Source organism: Pan troglodytes, chromosome 2, assembly GCF_028858775.2.
Source record: "Pan troglodytes isolate AG18354 chromosome 2, NHGRI_mPanTro3-v2.0_pri, whole genome shotgun sequence".
Taxonomy (NCBI): domain Eukaryota; kingdom Metazoa; phylum Chordata; class Mammalia; order Primates; family Hominidae; genus Pan; species Pan troglodytes.
Genome location: NC_086015.1, coordinates 105,985,229 through 106,004,525, shown reverse-complemented (window position 1 = coordinate 106,004,525; position 19,297 = coordinate 105,985,229). Strand labels below are relative to the sequence as shown.

The 19,297-nt window shown below is 36.0% G+C and overlaps 1 long non-coding RNA gene across 1 annotated transcript in view; it reads left to right on the top strand.

The window, feature by feature from the left end:
* Window positions 1-19,297, top strand: part of LOC107970711 (uncharacterized) — a 50,335-nt gene that overhangs the window by 22,177 nt on the left and 8,861 nt on the right. The window contains exons 6-8 of the long non-coding RNA XR_010155669.1: window positions 372-522; window positions 636-800; window positions 1,599-2,129. This is a non-coding gene — a long non-coding RNA (uncharacterized LOC107970711). The remainder of the gene's footprint in view (window positions 1-371; window positions 523-635; window positions 801-1,598; window positions 2,130-19,297) is intronic.

Sequence of the window (19,297 nt, the reverse complement as noted above, 5' to 3'; positions counted from 1 at the left end):
TGTGATTGCAGATGTTCATTTAAAAATAGAAGCGCAATAATTATTGGAGGGCTGTTTAAGTTACTTGAATTTTATTAGGGGAAAAATGATAAATAAAGCCTAAAAGCCAAGTGGGGAGGAAGAATGTAAAGGCTGGTAAAGGCAGGCCAGGTTGTTGTGGGATTTTATCCCTTAGGGGGCTTCATTTTGCACCACAGGTGGCCAAGAGGAATTTCATCCCATTACCTTACAACTGCAGAAAGCTTTGCATTTCGGCCCCCTAGGGTGCTCTCGCAGGCCTCCTGCTATTCCCCCTATTATTTTTGCAAGTCTTACTGCCAAAGATGCTATTATTCTGGTTTACAACAGTTGATCACTGCTGTGAATTTCAGGCTGTAGACAAAATGGATTATTGAAAAAAAAGAAAAAAGAAGAAAAAGAAAATAAAAGAAAGAAAAAAGAAAAGAAAAGGATAAGGGAGCCCAGCAGCCCTCACACGTACTTGCTCTCGGACAAGCTTTGTCAAATGCTCCACTTTAGAAGGTCATTAAGTCTTTCCGAATTTCCATTTCTATTATTGTTTACTGGTGATTACCAGGAATCATTAGTGGTTCCTGGTATCTAAACTGAGAACCTGTTTCCCTTTCTTTCTTTAGGGAATGCTAGTTAGCATTCCTGGGAGAAGTGAGTCTCTATGGCTTGCCCTTTTGAAACTGGTTTCCAAACAAAATGCATACTCATGAATATTTATTGATCATAAAAGTTTGGCAGATTAGAGCAGAAGAAGGGTAGCATGAGGAGTACCAACTCTTAAACCTGAGGTGAGTAGAGATGGTTCTCGTTCCCTTGATTTGTGTGTAGTGCCCATTCCTCATTATGCCAAAGCATTGTGGGATCCTTTCACTGCCAGACCCCATATGACCCATCAACCCCAGCCAGAGCATGCTTATCATGTTACTTATCAGACCATGTTCAATTGGTAGTGCTCATTTACTTATCTATCTTTTCTGCAAAACTATGAGATTGGGGGAGAATATATCAATCTTGCTGATTATTTTCTTGCCGTTGCCTAACAGAGGACCTGGTACAGGTGACAATAAATTCATTTTTGCTGTACAAATGAATAATGGACCTGTTTTTGTTGACATGATTGTCTTTGGTATATACCATTGAAATAGAACGATAACAAGAAAAATAAGTTGTCTACAATGCATAACAAAACAAAGGTTCAAGGCGTAGATCTAACTTAGTACCCATGAATCTGAAATTTTACCTGTGGAATTAAAATTCTTTCTCCTTTATTCTATGGTAAATATGATTGAAAAGCTAACAGACAGAGTTTGAAGAAGATTTTGTTAGTCATCATGTTCAGTTAGAGCAAGCATCTGCTGAAACCAAGGTGAATAAATTATAGGCATAGCTAATAAGGTCAGGAAGCTGCTAGTACCAAAATCCTGGGAATATACCTTCAGTCTTCAAATTACTCTTAAACAGATTAAGTAACTCCTTTAAAAAAGAATAGCAACCTATGAATAGTTATTTCAGAATAAGTATTTATTTTCCCCTCCGTGAATACAAGCTGTGATTTGTTTCTTGCCTTTCTTTATCCTCCTCTATAGGACTCATGTCTGCACTACACCTTATACAACAGTGTCTGTGAAATGGTTAAAGAGTAAAAACCCAATCTGTTGCAGCCAGAAAGGAGTACTCCGCCTATTACACAGCAAGGCCAATAGATTGCTTGTTATTTTAAGTGTTATTTAAATTATCTCCCTAGGGAAGATAATTTTCAGCTGCCTCTCCATCTTCTTAAAGAAGAGCAGAATTTAACACATCTCGTTGCCAATGCATTGTGAAAAACAAAGACACTGAAGCAATGGTCAGAAAGAAAAGGAATAAAGACAAAGTCAAGGAAAGAGCTATACAAGCACAGTTAGCATAAGATAGTTGTTCTCAATGTAGGCTATCCAGAACAGCACTGTCAACCTCACCGCGGAACTTGAAAGAAGTGCAAATCCTTGAGACTGACTCCAAGTCTACTGAATCAGAAATTCTGGGGGTGGAGTCCATCAATCTTTAGTTGAACAAAACACAACCAATCCCACATTTATGGAAGTTTCATATATGAAGTCATAAAAGTCACTAGAAAGGTATTAACTAAACAATTACAGTGTTTATAAATTTGAAAAGGACAGCTTTACTTTTCATAAACAATTGCAGCCTGCAGACTGACCATTCCACGGCCTGGGAACTGTAGCCTCCAGCAGATACTGGAAGCAGGTACTTTGAGGGAGGGAAGGATGAGACAGAAACTTATGGCAAATAGATTGGCTAAGTATATATATATATATATATATATTTCACAGATTATAGGAGGAGCTATAAATATCTATGACGGGGATGTCTGCATGCACAGTAAGTAGACATTCATGTTGCATACATCCTATGTTTACTTTGGAATGGAGAGTTAAGACTTAAATGTATTAAAATTAGGCTCTATATGTCAAAAGGTGAAACAGAGGACACAGAGGCATCCTGTGCACAGCCTCTATAAACCAGCCAGAACCAGTTGCTGGTCTGTGGTCTCTTATCGGAAAGGAATGCTGGTCAGTTACCTTGGAAATGCAAAAAGGAGGGGAGTCCGGCAGTGTCAGGTGGTCCATTGAACTCAGTGGTGGAACAAGTCTCTCCAAAGGGCTGGTTTCTGTTCAACCCTTAGGAAAGAAAATTGACTGGCAGCTAACAAGAAATGGTGTATATAACATGGCATGACTGACCTCCCATTCCATCATGATGAGGACCTCAGTTTTTAAGACTTCTCTGGGGTCCCCGTGGCCAAGAGGGGGTTCATTTAGTCCATGGGGGTACTTAGGATTTTACTTTATTTCTCAAAAGGCAGAAGGAGGAAATAATTTGATAAGTAGAACTTTGAAATACATTATATTTCATAATGGTGAAATAAAAATCTGTGTCACATCAGTAATAAAAATTAATGCCCGGGACCAGACACAATAGTTGAAGCCTATAATCCCAGCACTTTGGGAGGCAGTGGTTGGAGGATTTCTTGAGCCCAGGAGTTCAAGACTAGCCTGGGCAACATAGTGAGACATTATCTCTACAAAAAGTAAAAAACTTAGCCAGGCATGGTGGTTCATGCCTGTAGTCCCAGTAACTCAGGAGGCTGAGGTGGGAGGACCATTTGAGCTAGAAGGTTGAGGATGCAGTGAGCAATGATCATGCCACTGCACTCAAGCCTCGGTGACAGAGTGAGATCCTGCCTCAAAAACATAATAATAATAATAATAATACCAGGTATGTTGAGGCTTTAAAATGTAAAAAGCAAAACTTCAAAAAGAGCTTAAATAATTTTTTTTTTTACTTCAGGGTATAAGGGGAAAAATAAGTTTTTCTTAACACTTCTAAGTGCTCAGCTGGGGCCCCCTATAAGAAGAGACAGATTAACAGGAGAAAAACAAACAAATGTTTATTAACATGTATATATCATATATACATGGGAGAAAACTCAGGGAAAGATTAACTCTGCAAGAGGTGGCTTAGAATTCAGGCTTAAGTGCCATTGAGGGGAAAGAAATGTCTATTCTTTCCATCTTAGGTTCACAGCTGAGGCCCCTGTAACAAATGACATAGTAACAAGGGAAAAGCATACAAATTTATTATAACTTTTAAGTGTCCTGGGAGCCTTTGAAATGAAGATCCGAAGAAACAGGTAAACCCGTATGCTTTTAGGCTTAGATTTGATGAAGATGGACAGTTGTTGAGATATATGATTGGAGAACAAGAGTATGATCTAATGGCAATCAACCAGGGAAAACTGAGTAAGGCCTACTTGTTTAGCTTCTTCTTGATGTCTGTGTCTTCAGCTCCTTCTCTGTGGATGTAGGGAGGGTACTCCTCTAATGAGCATCTATGTATGACCTGCTTCAGGGGAGAAGGGCAAGGGGAAAGTGAGAATGGCCTTTCTGCTTCTGCTGCTTTCTCACATACCAAGTGGGCATATTTTGGGGCAGTTTATCCTCAGCCCCATCATTATCTTAATAGGGGAAGGAAACAGGGATATAGGCCGCTTTGGAGAGGGTATGTGATTTTCAGGGAAGATGGATGGGCTCACAGAAGAATAGATGGGAGAGAAGATAGTTTGTCTGGGTGTTGTGTCAACTTGGAGTCTCTTCTCCTGTGATAACAGTCAGTCTTCCCTGGTTGATGAAACTCCTGCGGAGGGGATTTATGACAATTAAGTTCATTTGGAATGACCAATCTTTGGGTAGATAAGGGGAGTTCAGAGAAATCCTCTCCCTGCATTTGCTGTTTTCCAAATGCCTTCAGCTCAAAATAGTCAATATATCAAAGTAGCATGATGGGGTGGCATATTTGTTTCCTTCCATGATAAGAAAACTTTACAAGGAACAAAAGTTACTAGCCAGAAAAAAAAGTTGAAAATTTTATGTGTTTTAAATAAATTCTCTTAACTAAAAGACATAATTTAAAAGAAAAAAAAAAACAAGACACACTTAAAGATGTTTATAACACATACAATTGACAAAGGATTAACTTCAAGAACATAAAAAGAACTACAAATCCCTTTAAATAAGAAGAACACAACTCAATAAAAACATTGGGCAAAACAGATGAAACCCTTTTGGCCAATAAATATATGAGGAAATAATCTCATTTGAAATTAAGAAAGTGTACATTAAGACTTCAATGAGATACCATTTTAACCCTGTTCAATTGGCTAAAGTTAAGAAGTTTGACAATATTTTGTGTTAAAGGAGAAAGAGACTAAGATAATCTTTTTATACAATGCTGATATGTGATAGTTCTTTGGAAAATAAGTTGAGATTATCTTTACAAGTTAAATAGTGACAAACCATGGCTCCATAATGTCACTTCTGAGAAAATACCCAAGAATAATTCTTACATATGAGTATCATGAGATAATGACAAAAATATTCACTGTATTACTGATTATAATTACTAAAAACTGGAAACAATACAAACTCCCATCAACAGGAAGATTAATAATTATATTGCAGCAATTTAACAAAATTAAATGCTGTAACATGGGATAATACGGAAAAATTTTAGTAAAAAGTTGAATAAAGTTCCAAAAAACTACAATAGAGTGAGACATTTCTTATGAAGTTCAACAATGAGTAAAACTAACAGTATATCCTTTATGAATACAAACATGTTCAAGTGGATGATGAACATTAAATGTAGGGATTTAGGGTAGTGGTGATCTATGTGAGGAAGTTGGGGGTTGGGATCGTGGATGAGGACAGGTTTTATATGAGTTATTGGTTTTGTTTTAGATAGTTGAACATTCATGATATTAGTATATTATTTAAAAATCAATAAAATAACAATATTAAAATAAGAGAATGCATATAAGAAAGATAAGGTTGCAGAATAAACTAAAGATCATGATTAATTCTAAATTTCTGTAGTCCTTAAATTAAAAAAAAATAAAAGAAGAAGAAGAAGAAAAGAAAAAAAAAAGAGAGAAAGGAAAGTGTAACTGCCCAACAGTTTCACCTTTCCCACTGCCTAGACAGAGCTGATTTATCAAGACAGGGGAATTGCAATAAAGAAAGGGTTATTCATGCAGAGCCAGGTATGCAGGAGGCCAGAGTTTTATTATTCCTCAAATCCATCTTCCTGAGAATTCAGGGATCTGAGTTTTTCAGGACAATTTAGTGGGTAGGGGTCAGTAAGTTGGGAGTGCTTCTTGGTTGGGTTGGAGATCAGAGAGTTGAAGCTGTTCTCTTGCACTGAGTTAGTTCCTAGGTGGGGCCACAAGATCAGATGAGACAGTTTATCCATTTGGGTGGTGCCTATTGATCCATCAAATGCAAGGTCTGCAAAATATCTCAAGTACTAATCTTAGGTTTTACAATGGTGATGTTATCCCCAGCAACAATTTGGGGAGGGTCAGAATCTTGTAGCCTCCACCCACTTGACTCCCAAACCATAATTTCTAACTTTGTGGCTAATTTGTTAGTCCTACAAAGGCAGTCTAGTCCCCAGGCAAGGAGGGGTCTTTGTTTTTGGAAAAGGCTGTTACTGTCTTTGTTTCAAATATAAATCATAAACTAAGTTCCTCCCAAAGTCAGTTTGGCCTATGTCCAAGAATCGACAAGGACAGGTAGGAGGTTATAAGCAAAATGGAGTTGCTTAGTTCAGATCTCCTTCACTGTAACAATTTTCTCCGTTATAATTTTGCAAGGGTGGTTTCAAAGGAAAGAAGGAAGGGTAGAGAAGTTTAAATTCTTCCCCTTAAGATTTAGTAATTTGAGTCTATAAAATAAACTGATACTAGATAGGGCAAAAAAAAAAACTGATACTAGCAGGACAAAAAAAAATTACGCTAATTTTATTAATGTGCATTCAGGCACAGGAGTCATGTAAATATTAAAAACTCAAAGAAATGGCCAGATAGTTGACGCTTTTATACCATCTTGAGGGAATAGAAGGAATAGGGGTTTGGAGCATGGCATGACAGGTTACAGTGCTAAGACAGGATATAAAAGGGAGAGAAGAGGAAAAGCATGGGGCAAATGTGGTCTTGTGACGCAGATGAAACCTCACAGGTATCACCCCCCAAAAGGAATAGCTGGTAGCCTATGGTAAATGTTTCTCCACCAGATTTTGCAAAGGTGTCAGATTCTCAGTTAATCTTTCTTACATCAGGATAGGGAGGGTAGCTTCTGAGAAAGCCAGGCTGTTTATTTTATTGATGCATATTTTTTTCTAAAAATGCAAGTCTACTCCACAAAAGGCAATTTTCAGGGTTATTTCTGTCTCCAGACCCTCTGATTAGCCATATCAACATAGGACAAAGAAGTATATTTTGGGGTAAAATATTTTTAGGGTTTATTTTAGAAAAATGGAGAGAGAAAGGAGAAAAATACATAAAGTGTCAAAATAAAAATGTAGTTTTTCCTGAATTTTCATAAACATCTTGTGTTAAGAGTATCTTAATTTCTAGACAAAAGTTGGAAATTTATATTAACACTTCACTCAATGTATTTTATCAGCTTACCTTAAATCTAGTCTATGTTAAATCTACAATAAACTACATATAAATTTCATTCATTAAAAATGTCAATTTGCCATTTTTAGGCAGATTTACCATAAAGCTACTAAAACTTCAATCTCAAGATTTATCACTTGCACAGGCTGCCAACAATGTGATCACATGATCAGATGTTGTTGTAAACTTTGCAAAACTAAGGTATTTAAACCATAGTCTGTTAAAGCATTTATTCTTTCCACTCTGAATTGCCCCTATCATATATCCCATTGAAATGGTTTGCAGCAGCTACACCCATTTGGGGATCCAGCAAAAGAGAAATCTGGTTGAGTTTATATTTAGTGTAAATTCAGAGGAATTTATTTATGTGGTTTCATAGTCATTTCCCTTCATGATAAGTTGTTGCTAGCTACCCCAGTGTGGGAATGGCTTCCAGGAACACTCTTATTACCTCTTGTATTGATTCCCTAGCACATACTGCTACATGAATGTTTTCCCCTGTGCTATGTACCAAAAATAAATGATGAGTATGAGAGAAAAAGTATTTGAAAGGTACTGTGTCAGCAGCTAGTGCATGGAAAATTTTTTCAATCATCAGAAATGTCAAATTATAAGCAAAAAACTCAGTTCTCATTAACCTCTAGTCAAAATGAAAGTTCTATTATGTTATGAATATATTTAATAATGCATTATATACAAGTACAAATGGGCAAAACATTTTAATGGGAGCCACATAAAATGAATTGTATAGAATCCTTGTGTTTGAAGTCACAAACCCATAACAGCATTATAAACTACAGCACATCTGTATGTGAAATTGCATGTTAGTGTGCCCCAAATATTAATTTAACAAGTTTTTATCAATAATGATAGAGGAAATATTAAATTTTCTTTTTAGTCTTGATTTTTTTAAAAGCAATATTGTAAAACCATTGTCATATAAAATGCTGTAGGGTCCAAGGGAAAAACCTCCCCTTTGTCTTTTAAACATTAGCTGAAAATCAACTGACAAAAGGCAGATTAATAGGAGAGAAAGTATACAAAATGTATTAATATGCATGTGTGCACATGAGGCACACAAAAATGAACTCAAAGAGGAGCCGGATGGTTGATGGTTAAGTAGTCTCTTCATAGGGGATAGATGCACAAAGGCAAAAGCAGACATTATGGAAAGGTGAGGAACAGAACTGCACAGGAGCAAAGGTTGTCTTATGCAGATAAAGTGCCCCAGGTAGTCTCTTGGAGCTGCAGAAGGAGAATAGAGAAAAAGTTTGTCTGGGTGTACTGATGACTCCCAGGCTCTTCTTTTCTCCAGTGGTTGACTTTTTTTCCTAGTTATTCAGTGAGATCGCTAGAGAGGACCTTCAAGACAATTGCATTTCTGTTGGAAAGAAGTTTTCTTAGTCAGATAAGGAAATTCCAAAGAGAGCTCCCCCCCACATTTGGCAAGGGGAAATGTGGAGGGTGGATAAAAAGATTGAAGGAACCTTGATTCTGAGGCAGCTTATAAGACTTCTCAGCACATTGAAGTACCAGTCTAGAGTTATGCCAATATACTCATTTATAAAAATTCGATTTTTGAGGGTTCTTTTTTAGGGGGGCAGGATTTGTGATGTTTGTGGTATTTCACAGCTTCTAAAAATCTATAATTTGTTTTTTCTCATTTTAAATAAATATATACTTTTTAATCTACTTTTTTATGCATACAAACTTTTTTGTATTTATTTTAAAAAGTTTAAAAAAATTGTTTACATTTCTTTTAAAAAGAGAACCCTCCAAAATGTATAAGCTTCAAGCCTTTCCAAATTTAGGCAAATCCCTTCCTGAGCCTCTAAAATATACGTGACATAATCCCTCTTTCCACTGATCCCAATCTAAAATCCCATGCTTTCCCTTCACCTCACCCTCTTTGACTCTCTGTTGGAGGCAGGACGAAGCCTCAGTGCATGAAAAATCTTAGGGGAAAAAAATGTAATAAGGAATAGGATGGGAGTAAAGAATAAATATGCACAATTATGTCCCAAAGAATATATTAGAGACTACATTGTATAGCATTTTATCCCTGAAGGAAACCAGAGTATGTCACCCCCGTAGGGGCCAAGAGAAAACTTCCCCTTTGCTCTCAGAAGGTTTGCTAAAAAAAAATAAACAGACAAAAGGCAGATTCATAGTAAAAATGGCAAACGAATTTATCAACATGCACAGGGGAGAATCCCAAAGTGATTGACTTATATTCCAGTGTCTATATAACATATGCCCTAAGTCTTAGAGGAAAGGGAGATGGAAAAATGTGGGTCATCTTAGGGGGATGGTAAATAATTTTTAGGGGAATTCAGTGGGCTTGAAGAACATACGATGGCCTGGGACAAACCCTGTTGGGCCTGCAGGGCAGGCAATGAATTATGACAAAAGTCTGTCCAGGTGTGTTGGCAAACTTCAGTCTTTCTTCTTCCTGCGATATGAGTTCAGTTTATGAAAACTCAGGGAAGGGACCAGAGGTAATGGTTTCATTTTTTGATGAGTCCAGACTTCCCGCCGATAAGGGAATTTCACCGAACAACTTCATCCTGTGCTTTGGAAAAGAGAGGACCAAGAGACAGGAAGCGGGAGAATGTCGGAGAGAATTGAAAGGTTTCTCAGTTTCGTATGTCAAAGTTCCACATTTAGGGTATAAGGTTCTGAGCTCCAACAACCCCAAAATATGCCTCTTGGACATAAAAATTATTTTTGAACTGAAGGCAGTTAGGAAATGGCAAAGGAAAATCTCCCCCTAACCTCCCATTCTCCTCACTTTCTGCCTAAAGACCAGATAGAAATTCTTTTTTGCCAGAGACAATACTGTCTCTTATTATCCCAGAGACAGTACCAGAGGAATCTGCAAACAAATCTTACTCCACTGGTTTCTTCCACTATATTTGCTGTTTAACCATTTTGTACCCTTGGAAGCTCAAAACTGTTTTCTTTTGTCCTGTCATTTCTTTTCAAATCTATTGCTGTCTATTTAAGAAGCTACATATGTGGAGTTCTAAGCCACCATTTTGAGTTACTTTTCATCAAAGCTTCTTCTGTGTCACACGTGCTGCCCACATTAATAAACTATTTTGTATTTTTTTTTATTAATCTGTCTTTTGCTACAGGGGTCTGTTACACCTAAGAGCTCATGGTCATTAAGGAAAAAACTGTTTTCCTCCCCTACAGACCTATAAACAATATTCTGTGCACCCAGTTTCACCTCATGATGGAACTCAGAACCCAGTGTCCCTTAGGAGTGTTGGCGCCACTGCACTCCAGCCTGGGCGACAGAGTGAGACTCTGTCTCAAAAAAAAAAAAAAAAAAAAAGATGACGTGTATGTATTCCACATTGGTCTTCATTAAGAGCTACATTCTGATATAAGCTATATAAAATAAAAATTTTTGAATGCTTTTCCCTAGGAACTCAACAGTTATGTATAACTTCACTTTTCTATGGAGAAATAAATTCTGAGATGCAAACAACAGATTTACAAAGGACTTTTCAGACAAAGCTTTTCCTTAATCAGAAGTTAAGTGTTGTATTGTACTTCTTAACTCTTTTGTTTGTAACTCACTTTCCTTGTCAGTAATAGAGAAATGACAATCCAACTTGTCTCCTGGGAAGAGGAGAAATGAATGGGATAATTAAGATCTAAAACTCTAAAACCTGCTCTTATTTTTTTCTGAGTGCTCAAGGCCATGAATGTGTGAGTAAAATCTTAGGGAGCAGAAATCATATCTTTTGGGTTGCTATCATACAGTGAGAAGCCACTTTAAAAAAATATTAAAAAGTCATTGGTCACTGAAGCTTAGACTTTGAATTTTAGACCTGGCTTTTTTCCTCACGAGTTCTGAGAGGTGGAGAAAGTCCCTCAACCTCTCCAGTCCACAAGACCAGGATCAAAATAATGGAAGTTTGGACAATGCGGTCTCCAAAATCCACCTTGGTTCTTACAATCTCTTCTTTCGTGACCAGAAAACACTCATTAAAAAACAAAACAAAAAAAAGATATTAAAGAAAATTCTTCTTTTGCCAACCTCAAAAAGCAAATTTCTGTGACATATTAGACTGTTTAAACCCAATTGTCCTTGGGAAAAGTATTTCCATATTATAGGGAGATCACTAAAAAATCCACCTTTAAAAGTTTCAGAATTTTTGAAAAACCAAAATGCCATTTCAGATATCCACCATTACATGATTATATGATGAAAAAAGGGGTAGATATTAATAACAAAGTAACTTTTTGTTGATATTATCTACTTTTTAAAAGTTAATATTAAGGAGAGGCACACAGAAAATAAATAAAAAAATTTGCAAAAGACTAGCTGTATTTTAAAAAACCAAATAAATAGAGAAACAATTATTAGAAAATTAAGCCTAATGAAAAAAAAGAAAGACACTGAAATAAACTTTTGAAAAAGGCCTAAGAGAAGGTTCATATTTCTGAGGGATGACTATTTGAATTTGAAATGTAGTTATTTTCCTGCTATCTGCACAAGTGTTTCATTTTCAGTGAGGGCAAGGAAAATTAAAAATATCCAGGCAGTATATATGTCATAAATGTAACTACTGTTTATTTTAAATTATTTCATTCCCTGTTCAGCTATTTTTTCAACAGCTGTTGCCATTGCTACATGTTTATTCCAATCAATCAACCCCTTGCTCCAACATTTGCAACAAATTCCAGAAACCAAAAATGCAATGTATCTATCAACTCATGTTGGCAGCAATCAAGAGAAAATCAAATAAAAAGCATTTTATGTTAAGAAGTAAAAGTTCCATCTACATTTACATTTATATTTAGCTGTATTGAGTTGGCAAACTCAAGTCTGGGGATGAAATAGGAGCAAAGTTTTCTGAAGAATTGGCCTGAGAGACAATTGAAACCCCTGTGGTTTCAGAAGTGCATAAAAACTGCAGCCCCATCATGCTTTGCCTATAAAGAAAATTGCCCATCAGCATTTTAGTTGAATTTTGAAAGGAAGGCTTATGCCAGCCTCCTTGTGGGAACTTCTTGTCACCCTGTGTAGCTAAGCAATGTACAGTATTTGATGCTTGATTGTGTCTCTGGATCCCAGAAGATTTTTAATAGTCTTAGGTAATCACCTTCCAAATTTAGATAGATAGATGATAGATAGATACATAGATAGATAGATTAGATAGATAGATAGATAGATAGATAGATAGACAGAGAGATAACAGACACATAGACAGATTGATAATAGATAAATAAGAGTCTCAATAGAAGCAAATGAGAATATAGATTATCTGATAGTCCACTAAATACATAGAATGTCAAAATGATTATTATTCTTCACTCAAAACATTATACCAAATATTTTTCAACACTTGGAGAAGGGAGTAGACAAATATCTATTTATTTATGTAAATTCTGTTTTCTGTTTTGATATTATGCTTAGTATAAAATGAGGTAGAGGAGTGGGGAAGATTTTGTCTTGGATGTAAGACCCTGAGTCTGTACTTCCCTTGGAAACTTGTATGTAGGCAGAGCTTGCTGTCTCCAATTACTCTCCACACTGATTCTCTTGGCTCTGTGGAGTAGCTCTCAATAACTTATAGAATATAGATATAAGAATTCTTTGTTCACAGAAGAAAGGATATGTCTTTTTCCCTAGCGATTAATGCTAAAGTAGTAAAATCCATAGTTCTAATCTGTAATTGTTATAAACTCACAAATATAATCTCCACGAGAGCGGGGACATTGTCCATCTGCCATTCTGCCCACCATATCTACAACACATCTGGCACTGAATAATCTTCCAGTAACTGATGTTGAATAAGTGTATGGAGAAAGTGTATGATTAGGAGATAGGTTGACATTTTCTTCTACCAAGTAAAGTTTATAAATAGTTGTTTGCAAGTGGTAAACATGTGTCTATCTACGCATTCATGACATACGTGAGTGAAAAGTGAGAAATGAGATCGTGTATGAATTAATAGGAGACCTTCATTAAATGTTAGTTTCCCCATTCCAGAGGGACAGGAAAACAACATTACACTGCCCCTAATTTTAAAATCCCTAAGTTCATATATAGCTTTCATTAAGACAAATCATCAAATGTACTATAAATCATATGAAGCTTGGGGCAATATCCATTTTTCTGTTTTGCTTTTGTTTTGTTTCCCCAGCCTTTAGCATAGTGCCTAGAATATAGAAGACAAATATTTGTGAAATAAATAAATAAAATATGTATAAATGAATGAACAAATGAATTACAAATGCATGAATGAATGATCATTCCAAATTATACATTAATCAATGGAAAATATTATTGAAATGTAATTTGTGTTTATTTGTCTCCTTCAAGGAAAACTATTTGCTTATGAATTACCAGTGCAGGATAAAGTAAATAATTTACAGAAAATTACAAAGTAGAATTTAACATATGAAATTCCTTTTTAAAAATGTTCCAAGGCAAGAAGAACCAGGGAGCTGACATGTTCCTAGATCCAGGAGCCACCCAGTGGATTGACGATTCTTATCATAATAAGACTTCCTTGAACCATCCCGCACCCAACCCTTTTCCAGAAAGAGTTGAAGACAAATCTACAGTGAATAGGAGGCTGAGGCCACCACAGTGAGTTCCAAGAGTATGCACCACAGTGCCCCCTCTTATTCAATCCCAATCATTGCTAAGCAACTAACTGGTTGTCAGTGGTGGCAGAGATAAAAAGCCCATTCTGCTTCGAGAAGAATCCCTTGGCAGAAGTTACTGTTCCCAAGCTCAAAAAATAAATCAGGAAATCTATATCTAACATATTAGAGAAGTATTAAACTTGATTTTTTTCTGCTAAATGAGAGAAGAAAGACGAGGGAAATACCCAACTAAAAAATATATAATAATGCAGTTTTAGGTTGACAATGAAGAACAATGAAGAGGTGCAAACAGAATCCAAACCTAGCTTATAATCTGCTTTGAAATGTTTAAATACGAGAGGTTATATTCCTGGAAAAAAAGCTAAAGTGTGAATTCTGGAACAAGGGTACCAGTCAATATCGATAGCAAGGTCTTCTGCACAACTGCAGTGGCTGGGGCGGGCAGAAGGGAAAGGGAACAGCGAGGGAAGGGTGGGACTGCCTTCGCCGTATGGATGCCATGCCCTTGGTGAGAGCAAGATTTGAATTCATTTAACCCGTTTACTTCACAGTATTCTCCATTCCTCTACTTTTTCGGAGTAAGAATTTAAGAGATCCTCTTTTTAATAAAATAGATTTTAACAAAATGTAAAGTTCTTCTCTCACTTACCAACTTTAAAAATCTCTAAGGAGGACTTTAGAAACTGAAGATCAATTCCTGATACCTCCATGTGAATAGCTTTGTAACTCAATGTGGTTTTTCGTTTTCTTGTTTTTTTTTTTTTTTTTTTTTTCCTGAAAACAAAATTCATGTCTTGAAAAGGAACACCAAAATTCCAACTCCACAACCTTTGGGAAGTCCCCCATGAGCTGCTTGTTCACGGATTAGCACCTAGCTGCAGCTGAGAGAGATTCTCACATGCAGGAGAATCAGACTTGTGTCCTGGACTTAGCAAAGCATGATCACACTCTTTGTCCTTATCTACCCAGCCACAGCTTCCAGTGCAAGTGTCCTTGTGCCCTGGTGCCTGATATCCAGCTCCGGCGGCCTAGAAAATCAGTTAGGCTTTTCAGTCACAGCACCCCCTGTGACAAACGTGTGGAGCACCGCATGACTTCTTCAACCAGCTGGTTTTTCTGGCATTTGAATAAAAGTAAAAATAGAAAACAAAGAGGGAGAAGAAAAGTGACAAGCTGAAACCTGCGAAGAGAAAGAGGACAAGGTACAGAAAATTGGCTCCAGGACGCCAGGGAGGGGGCGGGGTATGATGGGCTGCTACTGCCATCTAGTGGCTGCATGACACTCGGTGAAAACTAATAAATCAGGCTCCAAGCGGCTTTGATTTATTTTTTCAGTTCCAGGCGAAAAGAAAATGTCTTCATAAATGAGCTGGGACAGTGGTGAGGAGATTTTTTTTTTTTTTTTTTTTTTTTTGGCCCTAGTCAATGACTTCCACTTCGTTTGGTAAACTGGGGAAAGATAGAGGAAACCTTACCAGAGCTGCCTTAACAAGTGTGTCCCTCTGCTTTTCTATTTGAGACTTCAGCAGACACCTTCTTCAAACGACGGTTTCCTCTCACGCCTAGGTTGCCGATTAGGACAGAAATAATCATGATAAAATAAGTATTCCTCCAGTTAAATTTGAATTTCAGATAAACAACTAATAGATATTTTAGTATAAGTATGTCCCATGCCATATTTAGAGCATATCTACACTAAAAAACATTTATTATGTATCTGAAATTCAAATTTGTGGCCATTTGTATTTTATATGATAACCCTACCTCATCCCCCAGTAAAGATAATATTTAGCTAAAAATTTTGATAGTAAGTTTATTTTAGGACTGACCTGAAATATGGCTGTCCATGAGAAAAATATATTGCTTGCATCATTTCTGCTCACGACTATTATTACAGATGTTGGTATGAATAAACATCTTGAAAGGGATAATTCATAATAAAGGTAATATCTTAGACATTGAATTAAGTTCATTTTAATCTTTCATACTGAATTCCCGTTTGTTCTATGACATATATATCCGAGTTGGAAGCTTGTGGGAGGCAGATAGGTTTGAAGATCTAGTCACTAAAATCTACTTCAAATTAATAACCACTTATTGATTAGAAACCTGTATAAATGTGTTAACAGGACCTGAATGTTATTGGCTCAGAGCTTACGTTTAGGGGCACAAACTATTATGAAATGTGTATAAAAAGGACTCCTGTCTCAGAAAAACTCTCTCTTCTCGCCAGGGAAACAAGAGTCTAAAAAAAGACCCAAGCGTCTTAGCAGCTTTATTTTTCACCTTTAATACACTTGACAATTTGACAGATTGAATTTTGCTTTTTAGATTTTGACTTTTAATGAGAACATTCCTTTTATTTCACTTGGCTGAAGGACAAGATTTAAACACCCACTGAACAAGGATAGCTTATCAACTGCCACAAAGGTGCTGTGGCTTGAATGATCATGTGTATTTAGGACAACCTATTCAATTGATGGGTGAGGCTAAATCTTCCAGAATTTACTGCAAACATGTCTTAGATGTGGTACAATCATGGCCATTTTTCATGACTTGTGTGAGTCATTAATTATAATGGAAGAGCTCCCTAAAAGGGAAAATGATAATCTCATTTGGTGTTGAAATAGCCATAAACCCAAAGAGTACTTCTAAGTAAATGATCATGTAAGACCTGCAATAGAAACGTGAGCCATCCTTCCCTCAATCCTCACAATTCCACATAACCACACAATAGTAATACCCCTTCTTTGCTTGTTAACACTAGACAACCAACTTTCTGTGACTTAATTGTATTTTTCAAAGTAAGCTAAAATCTAACCTGCCTTGTCAAAATAAAAGAGCTGACTGATAGTAAGCAAATTGCTTTGAAATTCCTGGAGTAAATCATCCTCATTGGGATGTAACTTCTGCCAATTATTAAAGGATGCCTCGGCCCCAAACACAGCACACCTAGATGTTACGCACCTTAGAAACTGAGAATATAATACATTATGCACTTAATGGTATTCTGATACAGATATACACTACTTAACATAATAGGTATATTCCTAAATAGTGCATCAATTCAGATCATCTTTTTCTATTGAATTATAATATAATTTAGGAGGTGTATTGTTCTTATTTCTATTCCTCCATCAATTGCTAGTGATTGCTAGTACATATGCTTATACTTAACTTCTTTATTGCTGATCAAGTCGCTACTAAAAATAGAGAATATAAAATACTACTGGAGAAAAATTCTTTTTGTATTAATCCTTTATGCTATAAGAATTAAATCCCTTTAAACCTCAATTTGTATATTTGGGATTTTTCTTATATACCTATATATTTCATCAGCTAAACTATTTTCAGGCTATGGAAGCTATGTTAGTCTTATTTAGCCAACAGAACCATTTTATAGGTAGCGAAATCTGCAAAATGGAAAATCTATAAGACCTACCCTATTAATCTCACAGAATTTGTATAAGGGTCAAATGAGAGAGCATGGATTATAGGAAATAATACGTTGTTGGGAAACAGCTTTTTATGTCTCTCTTATGTGTGTATTCATGTTTTGTGAGCAGAGTTGATGACAGCTCTTATTCCAGACTGTCTTTTCAAAAAATGTATTTTCAAGACATTTTTTCAATAAATGATAGAAAGAGTGTCACCCTCCTGGGCAAAGGGCAGATTTGTTTGCCGACCAACATAATACAAATAAGAAAACACAGTGAGAGCTCCCTCTGGGCAAAGGTTGGCCAGGTTTGCTTGTAACCCTTTTACAGATTAGGATTTCTCAGCTGTGACACAAACACATTGCAGACACAGCATCCACCTGGGACTGTCTCCTGGTGATTCCCCATGAGATCTATGGGGAGAGGGGAACCAATGCAAACATAAATCTTATGCTGCCTGTTGTGCCATAAATAACCAAGTCTCTGACTCAGGAGTCTCATTTCTTCTTATGGTATTCATGAATCTAAAGCAAGCTCACTCTTCAGCTTATAAGCAGGGTAAGATCTCAAACTCTCAGAGTTCCTGACATGAACTTTTAAAAATTATTTGTGGTCCTTGCAATTCTGAGATAGTACTATTACACTGTAAAACTACCTTACATGTTGATAACGTATATGACTGTGGGTGCATTTTAATCTGTGTAGATCATGGGTAAGGGAAGATAGGTGAGTCAACATCTCCTGAAGATAATTTTCCTAATACAGACAATATTGTAGCATCTTTAAGTTGAGCTAGTACCTTGCTTCCCCAGTGCTACGATTTCTTTAGCATTCATAAAACTGTTGGAGAGAGAGTACAATATGGCGGTTCAAAATGTGGACTGAAGAGTCAGGTTGTGCTGTATTCCCAGTTCTACCACTTACTAGCTATGCGATCTTGAACGCATTACTTAAACTTTTGGGGAGTTAATAAAATATACTCCATAGGGTTGTTGTTTATACCAAGCAGTCAGTAATTGTTATTGTTTTCACTCTGAGAAATCAAGTAAATCAGGTAATTCAGCTTGTCTGATTTTGATGATTCACAGAGATTTGACATGGACTGTATTTGATAAATCTGGCTTAATACCTTAATTTTACAAAATTCAATATATGTTTATGTGTGTGTGTTGTTTTATTGTTGGGGTTTTTTGCGGGTTTTTGTGGGGTTTTTTTCTCTTCAATACTGCTTTCTTAGGTTAACACTGATCTTCACCACCATTAACTGATTATTAACGTCTTCCTCAAAATATCTACATAATCAACATAGTCAAATCAACAAAGAAATTTCTTAACAATCATTGACAACTCTCTCTTTATCCAACTTTTTATTTAACTTGTCATAAAATCTTTAAGTGTTTTACTCTCTATACTAAGGACACGTTTTTTCACATGGGGATATGTTGGTATTTAGTGTATATTGCCTCTTCTGCAAAAATCTGTGAGCTACATTCCTAAGAAACCTCAAATTAACAAAAAGCCCTTTATGAAAACAATGATTATAATGGTGGTAAATAGAGTTTTATACACTTTCGTGCTGTAATCAGAGTTTTAGACTCACAATATCAAACATTTATTCTGAAGGAATTTTAATACTAAAATTAGTTTTTATGGTTAATGTTTCTCCTTTATTGCAAACTAAGAATCATTAATTTCTTGATTAAAGCTGAAAATAAATGACTAACCAATTATCTGATTGCCTTTCAATCCACATATGTGAGAATCTTACAAATGTTAGCACCCATTGTAAAAATATGCAAAGCACAAAATTGAAGTGAGGTTTTTTTAAAAAAAAATTACAAAATAACAATAAATCATAGTACAGTTTATAACCACCATCAGTAAAGAAAAAAATATGATGGCAATCCAGTAGCTATAAACTCAAAAAAGTAGCTGAGTGAATTTATGCTGTCTATATAATCTTTTTTTCCTTTCAAGGTCACTCCAATTTCCCTGTACAAGAGCCATTGAACTATACAATGATGTGCTAATTATTGTCTTTTTAAAAATGATTAAAATGAGGATAAGTCAGTGACACTCTCCATATCCACCAAAAAGCCCAATCCAGTCTGATAAGTGATAAGAACTCTTCAGGAAAAAAATTCATTGGAACATTTAGTCTATTAATCAAGGAAACAAAATATAATCTGTTTTA